The sequence below is a fragment of the Heterodontus francisci genome, chromosome 11 (assembly GCF_036365525.1).
Source record: "Heterodontus francisci isolate sHetFra1 chromosome 11, sHetFra1.hap1, whole genome shotgun sequence".
Lineage (NCBI taxonomy): Eukaryota > Metazoa > Chordata > Chondrichthyes > Heterodontiformes > Heterodontidae > Heterodontus > Heterodontus francisci.
Window position 1 is genome coordinate 12,100,167 of NC_090381.1, and position 20,648 is coordinate 12,120,814.

Below are 20,648 nucleotides of genomic sequence, written 5' to 3' on the forward strand. Positions count from 1 at the left end.
TGCCCTGCTCTCTCCCAATAGTCTTGTATCAATCCCAATCTAATCCCACTGCCCCACTCTCTCCCCATAGCCCTGTATCAATCCCAATCTAATCCCACTGCCCCGCTCTCTTCCCACAGCCTTGTATCAATCTCAATCTAATCCCACTGCCCCACACTCCCCATAGTCCTGTATCAATCCCAATCTAATCCCACACCCCACACTCCCCATAGTCCTGTATCAATCCCAATCTAATCACACTGCCCAACTCTCCCCATATCAAAGTTGCGTACAGTACTGGCTTAATCTCAGACTGTTGTCAGGGAGAGAGAAGGAGTTGGGAGCTAGGGAATGGGGAGTGAAAACAATGATTTCAGTCTTCTCAATATTTATTTGGTGTAAATTTCTGCTCATCCAGTACTGGATGTCAGATCAGCAGTCTGATAATTCAGCAACAGTGGAGGAATTGAGAGAGGTGGTGGTGAGGTAAAGCTGGGTGTTGTCAGTGTACATGAAAAGTAACATTGTACTTTCGGATGATGTTGTTGAGAGGCTGCATATAGATGGAGGAGAATCAGGACTTGAGAGGAAAGGGGAGCTTGGAACTGGGATGATCGTTTGCAAGGATTGTGGGGTCAAGGGTTGTTTTTTTGAAGAGAGGGGTGATGATGGCTGATTTAAAAGGAGAGGGGGACAACATCTGAAGAGAGAACTATTTACAATATTGGTTAACATGGGGACCAGGTGAGGAATTTGGATGAGCAGCAGTTTTATGTGAGTAGGATCGAGGGGACTGGAGGTGGGTCTCACGGACAACACGTGCTCTGAGAAAACATGAGGGAAGATAGGAGAGAAACAAGAGAAAGTTGCGAGTCCGGGGCGAGGGCAGGAGGAGTATTCTGGGATGTTTGGCCAGCTGGGCCAGTGGAAGGGAGGGATGTGGCAGAGGCAGCTGGTCAGATGTTCTCAATCTTAGTGACAAGATCATGAGCTCCTCGCACTTCCTGGTGGAGGTGAGAGTGGGGGGGTGGGGGACGGGGAGAGGGATTTCAGAAGAGGCTATGCAGAAGAGAAAAGAAGCTGGGTGTTATCTTTGCATTCCGGAATAATCCTGGAATTGTGAGCAGCTTTAGCAGCGGAGAGCGCAACCCAATAGTGTTTTACGTGGTCCAGCCAGATCTTATGATGGAAAGCTGAACCAGTTGCCCGTCATATCCTATGAAATCTGCTTTGTTTGGAAATAAGGGCCGTACCTCGGGGAATGGCCAGAATGAGATAGAGTAAAGGGCTTCACTGGAGACCAGGGAATCAAAGGTGGAGGTGAGGGTGCAGTTGAGCAAATCAGTAACTGCAGTAATGTTGTGGCAAATGGAGTTCCAAAGGCGAGACAGTGGAGATTTTGAAAACGCAGTAGTAAGCAAACTGGGGGAGAAAAAGAAACGACAAGTAAGAAATGAAGTTAAAAGTAGGAATGAAACTCCGCAGTTGGAATTTTTTTCCTTTATAGAAGGAGAGGTTGATTAATATTACAGACACAAATTTTGGCATTAAATGGGTCTTTACACAATTAAGAACCATTCCGAACATTTCTGTGACAAGTTTAATAGTGGCTGCAAAAACACAGCAATTTTATGAAACTCATGGGGAGGCAGAGGGAGAGTTGCTGTGTTCTTGAAAATAATAGTGGAGTGACATCAATCATCCAGGAACTTGCAGCAATTCACAATACGGTGGGAGCATTGCGCTGTCAATTCAGTCCCGTCACTCCACAGGTCGTAGCATATTATTAAGCTTTCACACCCAATCGGAAAACAGCCAAATTAAATACTCTAGTAACCCCAGAATAAAACAGATCAAACCAGGTATCTATAAAAATAATAAATTGACTATTTATTAAACAAATTAAATCTTAAAAACAATTAATATATACCTATGACTAAAGAGCTTATAACTTCTTATTTTAATCTAACTCCCCCATTCACATACATACACTCAAAAACTAACAGTTAATCACTTTTAAAAGTGTTTTTTTTTAAATGAGCTGTCTCGCTACATTCCTGGTCGATGAGGTCTTCTAAAGTGAAAATAGTCAAAGGTCACTTGCAGTCTTTCAGATCCTTCAGAAGATAGAAACAGGAATATGCAGGAGCAGAAGATTTAAAAAGCATGCCAAAAGCCCAGAGTCAGAGTCAGAGAGAGAGAGAGAGAAGCACGGCGGGACCGGAGAGCACGGCAGTATCGGGGAGAGAGAGAGAGGAGCACAGCGTGAGCAGAGAGAGAGAGAGGAGCATGGTGGGAGCGGACAGCACGGTGGGTCAGGGGGAGAGAGAGAGAGGAGCACAATGAGAGCGAAGGGACAGAGAGTGGAAGAGAGGAGCACGGAGGGAGCGGAGGGAGAGAAAGAGAAGGGAGCACGGCGTGAGCGGAGAGAGAGAGAGGAGTATGGTGGGAGCGGAGAGCACGGCGGGAATGGGGGGCGGGGAGAGAGAGAGAGAAAGAGAGAGGGGCACAGTGAAAGCGAAGGGAGAGAGAGTCAGAGAGAGGAGCACGGAGGGAGCGGAGAGAGAGAGGAGCACGGCGGGAGCGGAGAGAGAGAGACAGGAGCATGGTGGGAGCGGAGAAAGAGAGAGGAGCACGGAGAGAGCGGAGAAAGAGTCAGAGAGAGGAGCAAGGAGGGAGTGGAGCGAGAGAGAGGGAGAGAGTGAGGAGCACAGCGGGAGCAGAGAGAGAGAGGAGCACAGAGAGAGCAGACAGAGAGAGGAGCACAGTGGGAGCAGAGAGAGAGAGAAAGAGGAGCACAGTGGGAGCGAAGAGAGAGAGTCGGAGAGAGGAGCACGGAAGTAGCGGAGAGAGAGAGAGAGAGAGTCAGAGAGAGGAGCACGGAGGGAGCAGCAGGAACAGAGCAGGGAAAAATCAGCAGTGACATCGGAATGACGTCACAATCAACAGAGAGCAGGGAAACAGAGACGCTGGGGTGAGTATTCAGGTTAAACTTTTAATTTAATTTAAATCAAACATCACAGGCAAGCAGGTAGGTGATTGGTTTGGGAAGAAGCTACCTGTTTGGTGAGTATCTGGTAAGTGATTAAGGTCCATTCTAATCCTAATCTTCAAAATAGTAAAGGAACTAGTGGTAAGCTTAATAAAATGTATGAAAAAAGGTAAATAAAATAAATAATTGAATAAAATAATTAAGTAGTTAATTAAAATACATTAAGGATGGCAGGACAGGTGATGTGTCACGGCTGCAGCATATGGGAGCTCCTGGATGCCACTGTGATCCAGGGCAAACACGTCTGCAGTAAGTGTTTGTGGCTCGATGAGTTTCAGCTCAGAGTCTTTGAACTGGATTCTGAGCTGCAGACACTGACACATCAGGGAGGGGAAATATTATCTGGACATTTTGTACCAGGAGGCGTTTCGGATAGGATCTTCTGATTTGGTCAATGGTCAGGGACAGGAGAGTATGGCTGCAGCTGAGGCAGGTAAGGGGACCCAGAGGGCAGGAGTGCAGGAGCCTCAGTCTTTGCGATTGTCCAACAGGTTTGAGGTTCTTTCAGCTTGTTTGGATGAGAGTGGGAGCTGCAGGGTGGATGAGCAACCTGACCATGACACCATGGTAGAGGAATCCATTCAAGTGGAGGGAGCAAAAAGGAATGTAGTGGTCATAGGGGACAGTATAGTGATGGGGATTGACACTGTTCTCTGCAGCAAAGAGCGAGAGTCCAGACGGCTGTGTTGCCTGCACGGTGCCAGGGTTCAGGACATCTGCTCAGGGCTGGAGAGGAACTTACAGTGGGAGGGGGAGGATCCAGTCATCGTTGTCCATGTAGGTACCAATGACATAGGCAGGACAAGGAAAGAGGTTCTCCATAGTCAGTTTGAGGAACTAGGCACCAAATTAAGACGCAGATCCTCAGAGGTAATAATCTCTGGATTATTACCTGAGCCATGTGCAAATTGGCGTAGAGTAAATAAAATTAGAAAAATTAATGCGTGGCTCAAAGACTGGCATGGTAGAAGTGGGTTCCGGTTCATGGGAGCCTGGCACCATGACTGGGGAAAGTGGTGGCTGTACCGTTGGAAAGGTCTACACCTGAACCATGCGGGGGCTGATGTTCTAGCGAGCCGCATAACTAGAAGCAGAGAGGGTTTTAAACTGAATAGTTTAAATTTGGGAAGATATGGTAAATCAAGGAGTCGAGACAAGGCAAGAGAGAAAGGTATTAATATGGGAAATGATAAACATACCTTGACAGGAGGGGACAGAGTGTACAAATCTAAGAGTAAATCAACAGATAAGGCTAGAGGTTACAAAAATAATAAAATGACAAAACTAAAGGCTCTGTATCTGTATGCACATAGCATTCGAAACAAGGAACAGAGGGATCTTGGGGTCCAAGTCCATAGATCCCTTAAAGTTGCCACCCAAGTTGATATGGTTGTTAAGAAGGCGTATGGGGTGTTGGCTTTCATTAACAGGGGGATGGAGTTTAAGAGCCGCGAGGTTATGCTGCAGCTCTATAAAGCCCTGGTTAGACCACACTTGGAATATTGTGTTCAGTTCTGGTCGCCTCATTATCGGAAGGATGTGGAAGCTTTAGAGAGGGTGCAGAGGAGATTTACCAGGATGCTGTCTGGACTGGAGGGCATGTCCTACGAAGAAAGATTGAGGGAGCTCGGGCTTTTCTCATTGGAGTGAAGAAGGATGAGAGGTGACTTGATAGAGGGGTACAAGATGATGAGAGGCATAGATAGAGTGGATAGCCAGAGACTTTTTCCCAGGGCGGAAACAGAATACACAGCACAGATACATTTCAACGAGAAAGAAAAATTCCAAGGGTGGGACCTTCCCATCCGTAGTTAACTAAAACAGTTAAAGACAGTATCAAACCTAAAGAAAAAGCCTATAACTGCGCAAAGCTGGGAGGCAGGTCAGAACAAAGAACAAAGAACAGTACAGCACAGGAACAGGCCATTCGGTCCTCCAAGCCTGCGCCGATCTTGATGCCTGCCTAAACTAAAACCTTCTGCACTTCCGGGGACCGTATCCCTCGATTCCCATCCTATTCATGTATTTGTCAAGATGCCTCTTAAACGTCGCTATCGTACCTGCTTCCACCACCTCCCCCGGCAGCAAGTTCCAGGCACTCACCACCCTCTGTGTAAAGAACTTGCCTCGCACATCCCCTCTAAACTTTGCCCCTCGCACCTTAAACCTATGTCCCCTTGGAACTGACTCTTCCACCCTGGGAAAAAGCTTCTGACTATCCACTCTGTCCATGCCGCTCATAACTTTGTAAACCTTTATCATGTCACCCCTCCACTTCCGTCGTTCCAGTGAAAACAATCCGAGTTTATCCAACCTCTCCTCATAGCTAATGCCCTCCAGACCAGGCAGCATCCTAGTAAACCTCTTCTGTACTCTCTCCAAAGCCTCCGCATCCTTCTGGTAGTGTGGCAACCAGCATTGCACACAATATTCTCAGTGTGGCCTCACTAAAGTTCTGTACAGCTGCAGCATGACTTGCCTATTTTTATACTCTATGCCTGACCGATGAAGGCAAGCATGCCGTATGTCTTCTTGACTACCTGATCCACCTGCATTGCCACTTTCAGTGACCTGTGGACCTGTACCGCCAGATCTCTCTGCCTGTCAATACTCCTAAGGGTTCTGCCATTTACTGGATACGTCCCACCTGCATTAAATCTTCCAAAATGCATTACCTCACATTTGTCCGGATTAAACTCCATCTGCCATTTCTCCGCCCAAGTCTCCAACCGATCTATATCCTGCTGTATCCTCTGACAATCCTCATCATTATCCGCAACTCCGCCAACCTAAGATTGAACAGGATATAAAAAACAGCAAAGAATAACTAAAAGATTGATAAGAAGAAAGAACAAAGAACAAAGATAATTACAGCACAGGAACAGGCCCTTCGGCCCTCCAAGCCTGCGCCGATCCAGATCCTCTCTCTAAACATGTCGCCTATTTTCTAAGGTTCTGTATCTCTTTTCTTCCTGCCCATTCATGTATCTGTCTAGATACATCTTAAAAGACGCCATCGTGCCCGCATCTACCACCTCCGCTGGCAACGCGTTCCAGGCACCCACCACCCTCTGCGTAAAGAACTTTCCACGCATATCCCCCCTAAACTTTTCCCCTTTCACTTTGAACTCGTGTCCTCTAGTAATTGAATCCCCCACTCTGGGAAAAAGCCTCTTGCTATCCACCCTGTCTATACCTCTCATGATTTTGTACACAAAATAAGGAAGATAAAATTAGAGTACGAGAGAAAGCGAGCTAGAAATATAAAGACAGATAGTAAGAGTTTCTACAGATATTTAAAAAAGAAAAGATTCATAGAGTCAGAGTTATACAGCACAGAAACAGGCCCTTCAGCCTGCTGTGTCTGCGCTGGCCATCAAGCACCTATCTATTCTAATCCTATTTTCCAGCACTTGGCCCTTAGCCTTGTATGCTATGGCATTTCTAGTGTTCATCTAAATACTTCATAAATGCTCCTGCCTCTACCACCCCCTGAGACAGTGTGTTTCAGATTCCAAGCACCCTCTGGGTGAGAATATTTCTCCTCAGATCCCCTCGAGACCTTCTGCCCCTCACCTTAAATCTATGTCCCCTGGTTGTTGACACCTCTATGCCCCTCATAATTTTATATACCTCAATCATGTCCCCCCTCAGCCTTCTCTGCTCTAAGGAAAACAACCCTAGCTTTTCCAGTCTCTCATCATAGCTGAAATGCTCCAGCCCAGGCAACATCCTGGTGAATCTCCTCTGCACCCTCTCCAGGGCAATCACATCCTTCCTATAGTGTGGCGACCAGAACTGTACACAGTGCTCCAGCTGTGACCTAACTATACAGCTCCATCATAACCATCCTGCTCTTATATTCTATACCTTGGCTAATAAAGGAAAGTATCCCATATGCCTTCCTAACCACCCTATCTATCTGTGCTGCTGCCTTCAGTGATCTACGGACAGGTACACCAAGGTCCCTCTGACCCTCTGTACTTCCTAGGGTCCTACCATCCATTGTATGTTCCCTTGCCTCATTAATCCTCCCAAAATGCATCACCTCACACTTCTCAGGATTAAATTTCATTTGCCACTGCTCTGCCCATCTTACCAGCCCACCTATATCATCCTGTTATCTAAAGCTTTACTCCTTAAAATTTACAACACCACCAATTTTCGTGTCATCTGCGAACTTACAGATTATACCTCCTATATTCACATATAAGTCATTAATGTACACTACAAACAGCAAGGGTCCCAGCACTGATCCCTATGGTACACCACTGGTCACAGGCTTCCAATCGCAAAAACAACTCTCGAACATCACCCTCTACCTCCTGCCACTAAGCCAATTTTGGATCCAGTTTGTCAAATTTCCCTGGATCCCATGGGCTCTTACCTTCTTCACCAATCTCCCATGCGGGACCTTATCAAAAGCCTTACTGATGTCCATGTAGACTACATCAACTGCTTTACCCTCAGACACATCTAGTCACTGCCTCGAAAAATTCAATCAAATTTGTTAAACATGATCTCCCCTGACAAAGCCATGCTGACTATCCTTGATTAATCCCCACCTCTCCAAGTGGAGATTAATCCTGTCCCTCAGAATTTTTTCCAATAGCTTCCCTACCACTGATGTTAGTCTCACCAGCTTGTTACCTGGTTTATCCCTGCTACCCTTCTTGAATAATCTACCACATTTGCTGTCCTCCAGTCCTCTGATACCTCACCTGTGGCCAGAGAGGATTTGAAAATTTGTGTCAGAGCCCCTGCAATCTCCTCCCTTGCCTCACATAAAAGCCTGGGATACAACTCATCTGGGCCTGGGGATTTATCCACCTTTAAGCCCGCTAAAACAGTGAATACCTCCTCCCTTTCAATGCAAATTTGTTATATCACAATCCTCCTTCCTGTTCTCTACACCTACATTGTCCTTCTCCATAGTGAACACAGATGAAAAGTAATCATTCAAAACCTCACCTATGTCATCCAGCTCCACAAACAAATTGCCACTTTGGTCCTTAATGGGCCCTACTCTTTCCCTGGTTATCCTCTTGCCCTTAATATACTTATAAAATGCCTTGGGATTTTCCTTTATCTTGCCTGACAATGTTTTTTCTGCCCACTCTTTGCTCTCCTAATTACTTTAAGTACTGCCCTACACTTTCTATATTCCTCTAATGCCTCTGCTGTTTTCAGTGCTCTGAATCTGCCGTAAGCCTCCTTTTTTTTCCTGATCCAATCCTCTATATCCCTTGACATTCAGGGTTCCCTGGACTTATTGGTCCTACCCTTCACCTTTACAGGAACATGTTGGACCTGAACTCCCACTATTTCCTTTTTGAATGACTCCCACTGGTCTGATGTAGACTTTCCTACAAGTAGCTGCTCCCTGTCCACTTTGGCCAGATCCTGCTTTATCATATTGAAATCGGTCTTCCTGCAATTCAGTACCTTTATTTCTGGTCCATCTTTGTCCTTTTCCATAACTACCTTAAATCTTAGAGTTATGGTCACTAACCAAATGAGCATTGGTCCTATAGAAAGTGAGTCTGGAGAATTAATAATGGATAATGAGGAGATGGCAGATGAATTGAACAGATATTTTGCATGGGTCTTCACTATTGAGGATACAAGTAACATCACAGTATTCGCTGTAAGTCAGAAAATGGAAGGGAGGGAGGAACTCAAGAAAATTACAATCACCAGGGAAGTGGCACTGAACAAATTGTTGGAGCTGTGGGCTGACAAGTCCCCGGTTCCTGATGAACTTTATTCTCAGGTGTTAAAGGAAGTGGCTAGAGAGATGTGTTAGTTTTAATTTTCCAGAAGTCCCTAGATTCGGGGAAGGTTCCATTAGATTAGAAAATAGTGAATGTAACTCCTTTATTCAAAAAGGGAGGGAGACAGAAAGCAGGAAACTACAGGCCGGTTAGCTCAACATATGTCTTAGGGAAAATGTTAGAAGCTATTATTAAAGACATTATAGCAGGGTATTCAGAAAAATTCACGATAATCAGGCAGAGTCAACATGGTTTTGTGAAAGGGAAATCATGTTGAACCAATTTATTGGAGTTCTTCGAGGGAGTTACATGTGCTGTGGATAAAGGGGAACTGGTGGATGTACTGTACTCAGATTTCCAGAGTATTTCCAGAAGGCATGTGATAACGTGTCACATCAAAGGTTACTGTAGAAAATAAAAGCTCATGGTGTAGGGGGTAACATATTGGCATGGATAAAAGATTGGCTAGCTTACAGGAAACAGAGAGTAGGCATAAATCGGTAATTTTCTGGTTGGCAAGATGTAATGAGTGGTGTGCCACAGGGATCAGTGCTGGGGCCTCAACTTTTACAATTTATATCAATGACTTAGATGAAGGGACCAACGGTATGGTTGCTAAATTTGCTGATGGCACAAAGATAGGCAGGAAAGTAACTTGCAAAGAGGACATAAGGAGGCTACAAAGGGATATAGATAGGTTAAGTAAGTGGGCAAAGACCTGGCAAATAGAGTATAATGTGGGCAAGTGTGAAATTGGCAGGAAGAATAAAAAAGCATATTATCCAAATGGTGAGAGAATGCAGAGCTCTGAGATGCAGAGGGATCTGAGTGTCCTAGTGCATGAATTGCAAAAAGTTAGTATGCAGGCACAGCACATAATTAGGAAAGCTAATAGAATGTTTTTATTTAGCGTGAGGGGAATTGAATGCAAAAGTAAGGAGGTTATGCTTCAGCTATAAGGGCATTGGCGAGACCACATCTGGAGTACTGTGCACAGTACTAGTCTCCTTATTTATGAATGTAAATGCGTTGGAGGCAGTACAGAGAAGGTTTACTACACTAATACCTGGAGTGGCAGGCTGTCTCACGAGGAAAGATTGGACAGGCTAGGCTTGTATCCGCTGGAATTTAGAAGAGTAAGAGGCGACTTGAGTGAAACATATAAGATCCTGAGGGGTTTTGACAGGGTGGATGTGGAAATGATGTTTCCTTTTGTGGGAGAATCTAGAACTAGGGAGTAACTATTTAAAAATAAGGGATTGCTCATTTTAGACAGAGATGAGAATTTTTTTCTGAGGGTCGTGAGTCCTTGGAATTCTCTTTCTCAAAAGGCAGTGGAAGCAGAGTCTTTGAATATTTTTAAGGCAGATGTAGATCGATGCTTGATAAGCAAGGGGGTGGAAGGTTGTCAGGGGTGGGTGGTAATGTGGAGTAATCCGTTCAGCCATGAATTTATTGAACGGCGGAGCAGGCTTGAAGGGCTGAGTGGCCTACTTCTACTCCTAATTCGTATGTTCGTAGGCATTCAACTCTTCGGCTGTAGCAAATATGAAACAGTTCTTTGAACGATGAGCGCAGCAATACAAATAATTTCTTGAAAAAGAAAAGCTTTTCTTCTTTACTCAGGGAATTAACTTGGCTTGTAACTCCTTGTAGAATTTTCTGAGAGAATAAAACAGCGCCTTTTCTTCAGTTCGTCTCACTGGAATATCTCAGAACTAACTGGTTTCAGCCAGTTTTATATACAGACACACACACACACCACACTCTTAAAGGTGCACTGTTTTTAACAGAGTCTTAAGGATACACACACTGTTTATAATCAGAGGAGAAAAATAATTACAGCTCTGTTGAGAATGGGTATTTCTTCCTCACCACAAGTTAAGAACACAAGAACATAAGAAATAGGAGCAGGAATAGGCCATTCGCCCTTCAAGCCCATTCTGCCATTCAGTGAGTTCATAGCTGATCTACTTCAATACCATTTTCCTGCACTATCCCTGTATTTCCTGACGTTTTTATTATTTAGAAAACTATTGATCTTAGTCTTGAATATACTCAATGGCTGAGAATCCACAACCCTCTGGGGCAGAGAATTCCAAAGATTGACCATCCTCTGAGTGAAGAAATTCCTCCTCATCTCAGTCCTAAATGGCCTGCCTCTTGTTCTGAGGCTGTGTCCCCTGGTTCTAGACTCCCCAGCCAGAGGAAACATCCTTCCTGCATCGACCCTGTTGAGCCCTGTAAGAATTTTTTATGTTTAAATGAGATCACTTCTCATTCTTCTAAATGCCAGTGAATAAAGGCCCAGTTTATTTAATCTTTCCTCACAGGACAATTCCTCCATCCCAGGATATATTTTGATGAATCTTTGTTGCACTGCCTCTATGGTAAGTATATCTTTCCTCAGGTAAGGAGACCAAAACTGCACACAACATTCCAGGGTCAGTCTCACCAAGGCTCTCTATAATTGCAATACCTACAGGTTCACTTTCAGTGATTCATAAACAAGGACATCCAAGTCACTTTGAAGTACATCACTCTCCAGCCTCTCACCATTTAAGAAAAACACTGTATTTTTGTTTTTCCTTCCAAAGTAGATAACCTCACATTTCTCCACATTGTATTCCACTTGTCAAATTTTTGCCCATTCGTTTAGCCTCTCCAAATCCCCTTGAAGCGTCTTTGCATCCTCCTCACAACTCACACTTCCACTTAGTTTTGTGTCATCTACAAACTTGGAAATATTGCATTTAATCACCACATCCAAATCATTGATATAGATTGTGATTAACTCCACTAGTCACTGTCCACCAACCTGAAAATGACCCATTTATTCCTATTGTTTTCTGTCCATTAACCAGTTCCCAATCCATGCCCCCCAAGCCCATGTGCTCAAATTTTGTTTGGGTGGAAGCTTATCAAAAGCTTTCTGAAAATCTAAATATACCACATCCACCGGTACCTCTGATCTATTCTGCTAGTTTCATCCTCAAAAAAGTCCAACAGGTTTGTTAAGCAGGATTTCCTTTTCCTAAATCCATGTTGACTCTGCCCAATCCTACCATTATTTTCTAAATGCCCTGTTATTACATCCTGTTGTTTTTATAGATTCTAGCATTTTCTCGACTACTGATAAAAAGCTAACAGGTCTGCAGTTCCCCATTTTCTCTGTCCCTCCTTTCTTAAATAGTGGGGTTACATTTGCTACCTTCCAATCTGCAGGAACCATTCCAGAATCGATAGAATTTTGAAAGATGACCAATGCATCTACTATCTCTACAGCCACCTCTTTCAACACTCTGGGATGGAAATCATCAGGTCCAGGGGATTTATCAACTTTAAGCCCCAGTAATTTCTCTAGTACTTTTTTGAAATCTTGCAGCTCCTTTTATATTAGAACATAGACCAAAGAACAGTACAGCACAGGAACAGGCCATTCGGCCCGCCAAGCCTGCGCTGATCTTGAAACCTTCTGCACATCCGGGGCCCATATCCCTCTATTCCCTTCCGATTCATATATTTGTCAAGATGTCTCTTAAACGTCGCTATCGTATCTGCTTCCACCACCTCCCCTGGCAGCAAGTTCCAGGCACTCACCACCCTCTGTGTAAAAAACTTGCCGCGCACATCCCCTCTAAACTTTGCCCCTTGCACCTTAAACCTATGTCCCCTAGTAACTGACTCTTCCTCCTTTAAGATGCTACTTAAAACCTACCTCTTTGACCAAACTTTGGCCATTTGCCCTCATATCCCCATATGCGGCTCAGTGTCCAATTTTGCTTCATAATGATCCTGTGAAGTGCCTCGGGAGGTTTTATTACATTAATGTGCTATATAAATACAATTTATGAATATTGACCTTGGAAATAGATGGTCACTCACTGTGGTGAAACACTAGCACAGAATGACTGGCAGCATAAACTCTGTGCTGCCAGCATACCGCTGGACAGAGGACAGGTACACAGTATTAGCAGTGATTGGAACTGCTCATCACAAATTGTCCATCAGAGACGACAAAGTTATTGGTTTTGCCCCTACTTCCCCCAATTCATGACCCAGCTAACAATCAGCAGCTGATTAACCAGAGTGAGGCTAATGGTCAGCTAGAACTAACTGGAACGATGTGTTGGAACAAAAGATATTAAACTAGAGAATGTCATTTTTTCTCCCCTAGATGTTCCTCCCCTAGATAACTATCTGTAGAAGCTGAAATGTTATTTATCTAGCTACCAAAGATTTGGCTAAAGAGCAGAACGCAATGCTTTCAAACACCAAGAGCAGATTAAAGGCATCCAGCTGTTTCACTAACTGATTGACAAAACAACCCCATTGATATCCCTTTCATAACAGCAGCTTAACAAAGACATCCAGATCTCAGTCTGAATCTCCAATGTCAAGGTGAATATTAATCAGACAGCTGCAATTTGCCTCCAGCTTCAGAAAACAATGACCAACAACTGCCCTCATCCCTGTGAGGCACTGTTAATATTAATACAGAATTCAAAGCATTAGTCTGAGAGAAAAAGATACATTATGGCCCAGTTTATATACACAAGTTGTATCCACTGATTCTTTCTCAGGATGTTAGATGACAATTACTGCAAATCTCACAGCAATGCTTTTAAAAAGCAAATTAAAAGACAACCACACAAAGTGGGGATGGAGTCACGTATACACCAGACCAGGTGAGTGCCTTCTTTTCTCTCTAAACAAGGGTATTAGTCTAAATTCGGAGCACGGAATTTAAAAATTTCAATCCAGGTAAGTATAACAGTGAGTGAATTAAGAAGAATATTAGCACAGAGCAGGACCAGAGGCATGAATTAAAATTGATAGTTTAAATAGGGCACTAAATAGATTCTTTAAATAGGGTATAGAGGTTCATGTTTTAGATTATGGATGGGCAGCTGAGACCTGTTTGCAGTTCCTGTGCTATGTGGGAATCAGGACATTTCATGTGTCCTGAGTGACCACGGGTGTAGGAAGTGTCTCTAGCGCTTGCAGCTCGAGTTCAGGATTTCTGAGATTGTCATAGAGTTATAGAGTTGTACAGCATAGAAACAGGCCCTTCGGCCCACCACGTCCATGCCGACTATAATGTCTATCTATACTAATCCCACCTGCCTGCATTAATTCCATATCCCTCTATGCCTTTCTCATTCAAGTACCTGTCCAGATGCCTCTTAAATGTTGCTACTGTTCCTGCCTCCACCACCTCCTCTGGCAGCTCATTCCAGATACCCACTATTCTTTGGGTGAAAGATTTACCCCTTTGATCCTCTTTAAACCTCCTCCCTCTCACCTTAAATCTATGCCTTCTAGTTTTAGTCATCCCTACCATGGGAAACAGACTCTGGCTATCTACCCTATCTATGCCTCTCAATTTTATATACCTCTGTCATGTCCCCTCTCAGCCTCCTTCGCTCCAGGGAAAACAGCCCCAGCCTATCCAATCTCTCTTTATAACTCAAGCCCTCCAAACCAGGCAACATGCTTGTGAATCTTTTCTGCATCATCTCTAGCTTAATCACATCTTTCCTGTAGTGCGGCGACCAGAACTGCACACAGTACTCCAAATGTGGCCTAACCAACGTTATGTACAACTGTAACATGACGTCCCAACTCTTTGTACTCAATACCTCGGCCGATGAAGGCAAGCATGCCATATGCCTTCTTCACCACCCTGTCGACCTGTGTTGCCACTTTCAGGGAACTATGTACTTGCACCCCAAGGTGTCTCTGCTCAACAACACTCCCCAGGGCCCTGCCATTCACTGTACATGTCCTGCCCTGGTTTAACTTCCCAAAATGCATCACTTCACACTTGTCTGCGTTAAATTCCATTTGCCAATCCCTTGCCCACTTTCCCAGTTGATCTATATCCTGTTGTAACCTTAGACAACCTTCACTGTCCACTATACCACCAATTTTGGTATCATCTGCAAACTTAATAATCATGCCTCCTACATTCACATCCAGGTCATTAATATATATGATAAACAACAGAGGGCCCAGCACCGATCCCTGCGGCACTGACCACTGACCACTGGTCACCGGCCTCCAATCTGAAAAACAACCCTCCACTACCACCCTCTGCCTCCTATCACCAAGCCAATTTGCTAGCTCACCCTGGATCCCATGTGTTCGAACCTTCTGGACCAGCCTACCATGCGGGACCTTGTCAAAGGCCTTGCTAAAGTCCATGTAGACAACGTCCATCGCCCTGCCCACGTCAATCCTCTTGGTCACCGCCTCAAAACTCAATCAAATTCGTGAGACATGATTTCCCACGTACAAAGCCATGCTGACTATCCCTAATCAGACTATGCCTTTCCAAATGTATATAAATCTTGTCTCAGAATCCCTTCCAATAACTTTACCACCACTGATGTAAGGCTCACCGGCCTGTAGTTCCCTGGCTTATCCCTGCTGCCCTTCTTAAATAAAGGCACAACATTAACTATCCTCCAGTCTTCTGGTACCTCACCCGTGGCTAACGATGATACAAAAATCTCTGCCAAGGCCCCAGCAATCTCCTCCCTTGCTTCCCAGAGCATCCTAGGATACACCTGGTCAGGCCCTGGGGATTTATCCACCTTAATGCGCTTCAAAACCTCCAACACCTCCTCCTTTGTAATGTTGATATGCTCCAGGATATCGCTGTTCCCTCCCTTGAACTCACGAGCTTCCATGACCTTCTCCATGGTAAATACGGATGAGAAATATTCATTTAAGACCTCGCCCATTTCCCGTGGCTCCACACATAGAATACCACACTGATCCTTAAGGGGACCTACTCTCTCCCTAGCTACCCTTTTGCTCTTGATATATTTATAGAATCTTTTAGGATTCTCCTTTATCTTATCTGCCAGGGAAATCTCATGGCCCCTTTTCACCCTCCTAATTTCCTTCTTAAGTGTAGTCCTACATCCCCTATACTCCTCGAGGGACTCGCTTGCTCCCAGTTGCCTGTACCTGACATATTCCTCCTTCTTTGTCCTGACCAGACCCTCAATATCTCTCGTCAACCAAGGTTCCCTAAACTTGCCAGCCTTGCCCTTCAATCTAACAGGAACATGCCGGCCCTGAACTCTTCTTATCTCACTTTTAAAAGCCTCCCACTTGCCAGACATCCTTTTACCTGTAAACAGCCTCTGCCATTCAACTTTTGAGAGTTCCTGTCTGATATCATCGAAATTAGCCTTCCCCCAATTCCAGACATTAACCACTCGCTGCATGAATACTTTTTAACCACTCGCTGCATGAAAAAGTTTTTCCTCATGTCACTTTTGCTTCTCTTGCCAAATACTTTAAATCTGTGCTCTCTCGTTCTCGGTCATTTCACGAGTGGGAACAGTTTCTCTCTATCTACTCTGTCCAGACCCCTCATGATTTTGAATATATCTATAAAATCACCTCTCAGCCTTCTCTTCTCCAAGGAAAACAGTCCCAACTTCTCCAATCTATCTTCATAACTGAAATTCCTTATCCCTGTGAACCATTCTTCTGAATCTCTTCTGTACTCTCTCCAATGCCCTCACGTCTTTCCTCAAGTGCAGCGCCCAGAATTGGATGCAATACTCCAGCTGAGGACAAACTATTGTCTTATACAAGTTCAACATAACTTCCTTGCTCTTGTACTCTATGCCCCTATTAATAAAACCCAGGATACTGTATGCTTTATTAACTGCTCTCTCAACTTGTCCTGCCACCTTTTAGGGGAAACAGATCCTTCCTGTCTACTCTATCTAGGCCCCTCATAATATTGTACACCTCAATTAAGTCACCCCTCAGCCTCCTCTGTTCAAAGGAAAACAACTCCAGCTGATCCAATATTTCCTCATAGCTGCAACTTTCAAGCTCGAGCAACATTCCTGTAAATCTCCTCTGGACTTTCACCAGAGTAATTACAGCCTTCCTGTAATGTGTTGACCAGAACTGAATGCAATACTCCAGCTGTGGCCTAACCAGCGTTTTATAGAGTTCCAGCATCACATCCTTGCTTTTGTATTCCTGGTTAATGAAGGGAAGCATTCCATATGCTTTCTTCACCACTCTATCTACCTGTCCTGCCACGTTCAGTGACCTGTGGGCATGCACTCCAAGGTCTCTCACTCCTTCTACCCCTCTCAGTATCCTCCCTCCCACTCAACCAAACCATTGATATCTTTCTGGAGTCTACAGTTACCCTTTTCACTATTAACTACACAGCCAATTTTTGTGTCATTGGCAAATTTCCCAATCATGCCTCCCTCATTTAAGTCCAAATCATTAATATATACCACAAACAGTAAGGGACCCAACACTGAGCTCTGTGGAACGCCACTGTAAGCAGCTTTCCATTCGCAAAAACATCCATCAACTACTACCTTTTGTTTCCTGGCACTGAGCCAATTTTGGATCCAACCTGCCACATTCCCCTGTATCCCATGGCCTTTCATTTTACTGACCAGTCTGCTGTGCAGGACCTTGTTAAATACCTTACTAAAATCCATGTAAACCACATCCACTGCACGACCTTCATCAATCCTCCTTGTTACTTCCTTAAAAAACTCATTCAAGTTCGTAAGACATGACCCTCCCTTAACAAATCCGTGCTGACCATCCCTGATTAATCCATGCCTTTCTAAGTGGCAGTTGATCCTGTCTCTCAGAATTGATTCTAATAATTTACCCGTCACCGAGCTCAAACTGACCAGCTTATAATTATTTGGCCTATTCCTCTCACCCATTTTAAACAATGGTATAACATTCGCAGACCTCCAGTCCTCTGGCACCTCGCCCGTATCCAGTGTAGATTTGAAGATGATCCTCAGCGCATCTGCTATTTCCTCCCTGGCTTCCTTTAACAACCTGGGATGCAATCCATCCGGCCCTGGTGATTTATCCACTTTCAAGGATGTCAGATCCTCTAGTACGTCCTCTCTCATTATGCTTATCGTATCTAATATTTTACAGTCCTCCTCCTTCACTACAATGTCTGCATTATCCTTCTCCTTTGTGAAAACAGAGGTAAAAAACTCATTAAGAACCCTTCCCACATCTTCTGCATCCACTCATAAGTTCCCTTTTACATCTCTGATCAGCCCTACCCTTTCCTTAGTTATCCTCTTGCTCTCAATGTGCTGATAAAACGTCTTTGGATTTTCCTTGATTTTAACTACCAAAGCACGGCTTTGTCAGGTGCAGATCGTATCTAACTAACTTGATTGAATTTTTCGAGGAGATGACTAGATGTGTCGATGAGGGTAAAGCAGTTGATGTCGTCTATATGGACTTCAGTAAGGCTTTTGATAAGGTCTCGCATGGGAGATTGGTTAAGAAGGTAAGAACCCATGGGATCCAGGGAAATTTGGCAAATTGAATCCACAATTGACTTAGTGGCAGGAGGCAGAGGGTGATGGTCAAGGGTAGTTTTTGCAATTGGAAGCCTGTGACCAGTGGTGTACCACAGGGATCGGTGCTGGGACCCTTGCTGTTTGTTGTGTACATTAATGGTTTCGACGTGAATATAGGAGGTATGATCAGTAAGTTCGCAGATGACATGAAAATTGGTGGTGTCGTAAATAGTAAGGAGGAAAGCCTTAGATTACAGGACGATGTAGATGGGCTGGTAAGATGGGCAGAGCTGTGGCAAATGGAATATAATCCTGAGAAGTGTGAGGTGATGCATTTTGGGAGGACTAACAAAGCAAGGGGATATATAATGGATGGTAGGACCCTAGGAAGTACAGAAAGTCAGAAGGACCTTGGTGTACTTGTCCATAGATCACTGAAGGCAGCAGCACAGGTAGATAAGGTGGTTAGGAAGGCATACGGGATACTTGCCTTTATTAGCCGAGACATAGAATATAAGAGCAGGGAGGTTATGATGGAGCTGTATAAAATGCTAGTAAGGCCACAGTTGGAGTACTGTGTCCAGTTCTGGGCACCACACTATAGGAAGGATGTGATTGCACTGGAGAGGGTGCAGAGGAGATTCACCAGGATGTTGCCTGGGCTGGAGCATTTCAGCTATGAAGAGAGACTGGATAGGCTCGGGTTGTTTTCCTTAGAGCAGAGAAGGCTGAGGGGGGACATAATTGTGGTATACAAAATTATGAGGGGCATTGATAGGTTAGATAGGAAGAAACTTTTTCCCTTAGTGGAGGGATCAATAACCAGGGGGCATAGATTTAACGTAAGAGGCAGGAGGTTCAGAGGGGATTTGAGGTAATATTTTTTCACCCAGAGGGTGGTTGGAATGTGAAACGCACTGCCTGAAGAGATGGTAGAGACATGAACCCTCACAACAGTTAAGAAGTATTTAGATGAGCACTTGAAATGCGATAGCATACAAGGCTACAGTTCAAGTGCTGGAAAATGGGATTAGAATAGATAGGTGCTTACTTGATGGCCGGCACGGACAGGATGGGCACGATAATAATTTTTCATGTCCTGTCTTTGCTTTTCTAATTTCCTTTTTTACTTCACCCTTGCACTTTTTTACTCCTTGAGGTTTTCTAAACTATTAAGATTTTTGTGATCGTCAGAAGCTTTCTTTTTTGCTTTAACTTAACCAGTAAGCTTCGAGACAGCCAGGGAGCTGTAGATTTGGCAGTACCACCCTTTATCTTTATGGGGACATGCCTACACTGTGCCTGGAGAATCTCACTTTTGAATGCCTCCCACTGATTTGGCATTGATTTTCCTTCAAGCAACTGTATCCAGCGCCCTTTCACCAGATCGTCCCTCAGATTCGTAAGATTTGCCTGATCTCAATTTAGAACTTTTACACTCCACTTTCAGCCATGTTTCTGTTAGAGCAATGATATCGTGTTGCCATATGTCTATCTGTGCCCTCAGCTCATCGGCTTTATTTACTATACTCCTTGCATTTAAATAACTACCTTTTAACACGGCCAAATTCCTGTGCTGCACACTTTTTAACCTTTGCTTCTTCTGTCTTTCAGAGTCACTCGCTAATCTTCTGCCTCCCATTCCCTATGCTGAAATTGTCCTATCTGAAACTGTTCTCAGGTTCCCATCCCCCTGCCAAACTAGTTTAAACCAACCCCAACAGCACGAGCAAACCTTCCTGCAAGGATATTTGGGAATGGACTCCTCCATCATCTGCACAGGGGTACACAGCACATCTGGTATCTCAGCCAGATGTTACCTCACCTCTCGCTGCAGCTGCAGCATTTCCCCTGTTGCCACCAACACCAGAGGTACATCATCAGCCTGGACCTCGACATGGGCCTGGCCTCCCACAGGCCTCCAACTGCCAGTGCCCTGGCCTATCACAGCCTCTGGCAGCTGCCCTGGCATATCTGTGATGTGCTCACCAGCTTGTGTGCCCGAATTTAAATGCGCATGACTACCCACCGATGTGAGAGTATCTGTGTTGGTGGAGGGTGTGGGAGGGGAACGTCTGAGGTTGCCTGCTGCTCCTCAGAGGCGGCTGATTGATACCAGCCTCTTCAGCTCTTCTCTCTTTGTGAGAAAGACCCTGAGTTTGAGAGAGAGGCTCTGAGTTTGTGAGAGAGGCCCTGAGTTTGTGAGAGAGACCCTGAGTTAGTGAGAGAGGCCCTGAGTTTGTGAGAGAGGCCCTGAGATTTTGAGAGAGGCTCTGAGATTGTGAGAGAGGCCCTGAGTTTGTGAGAGAGGCCCTGAGTTTGTGAGAGAGGCCCTGCGTTTGTGAGAGAGACCCTGAGTTTGTGAGAGAGGCCCTGAGTTTGTGAGAGATGCCCTGAGTTTGTGAGAGAGACCCTGAGTTTGCGAGAGAGGCCCTGAGTTTGGGAGAGAGGCTCTTAGTTTGTGAGAGAGACCCTGAGTTTGGGAGAGAGGCTCTGAGATTG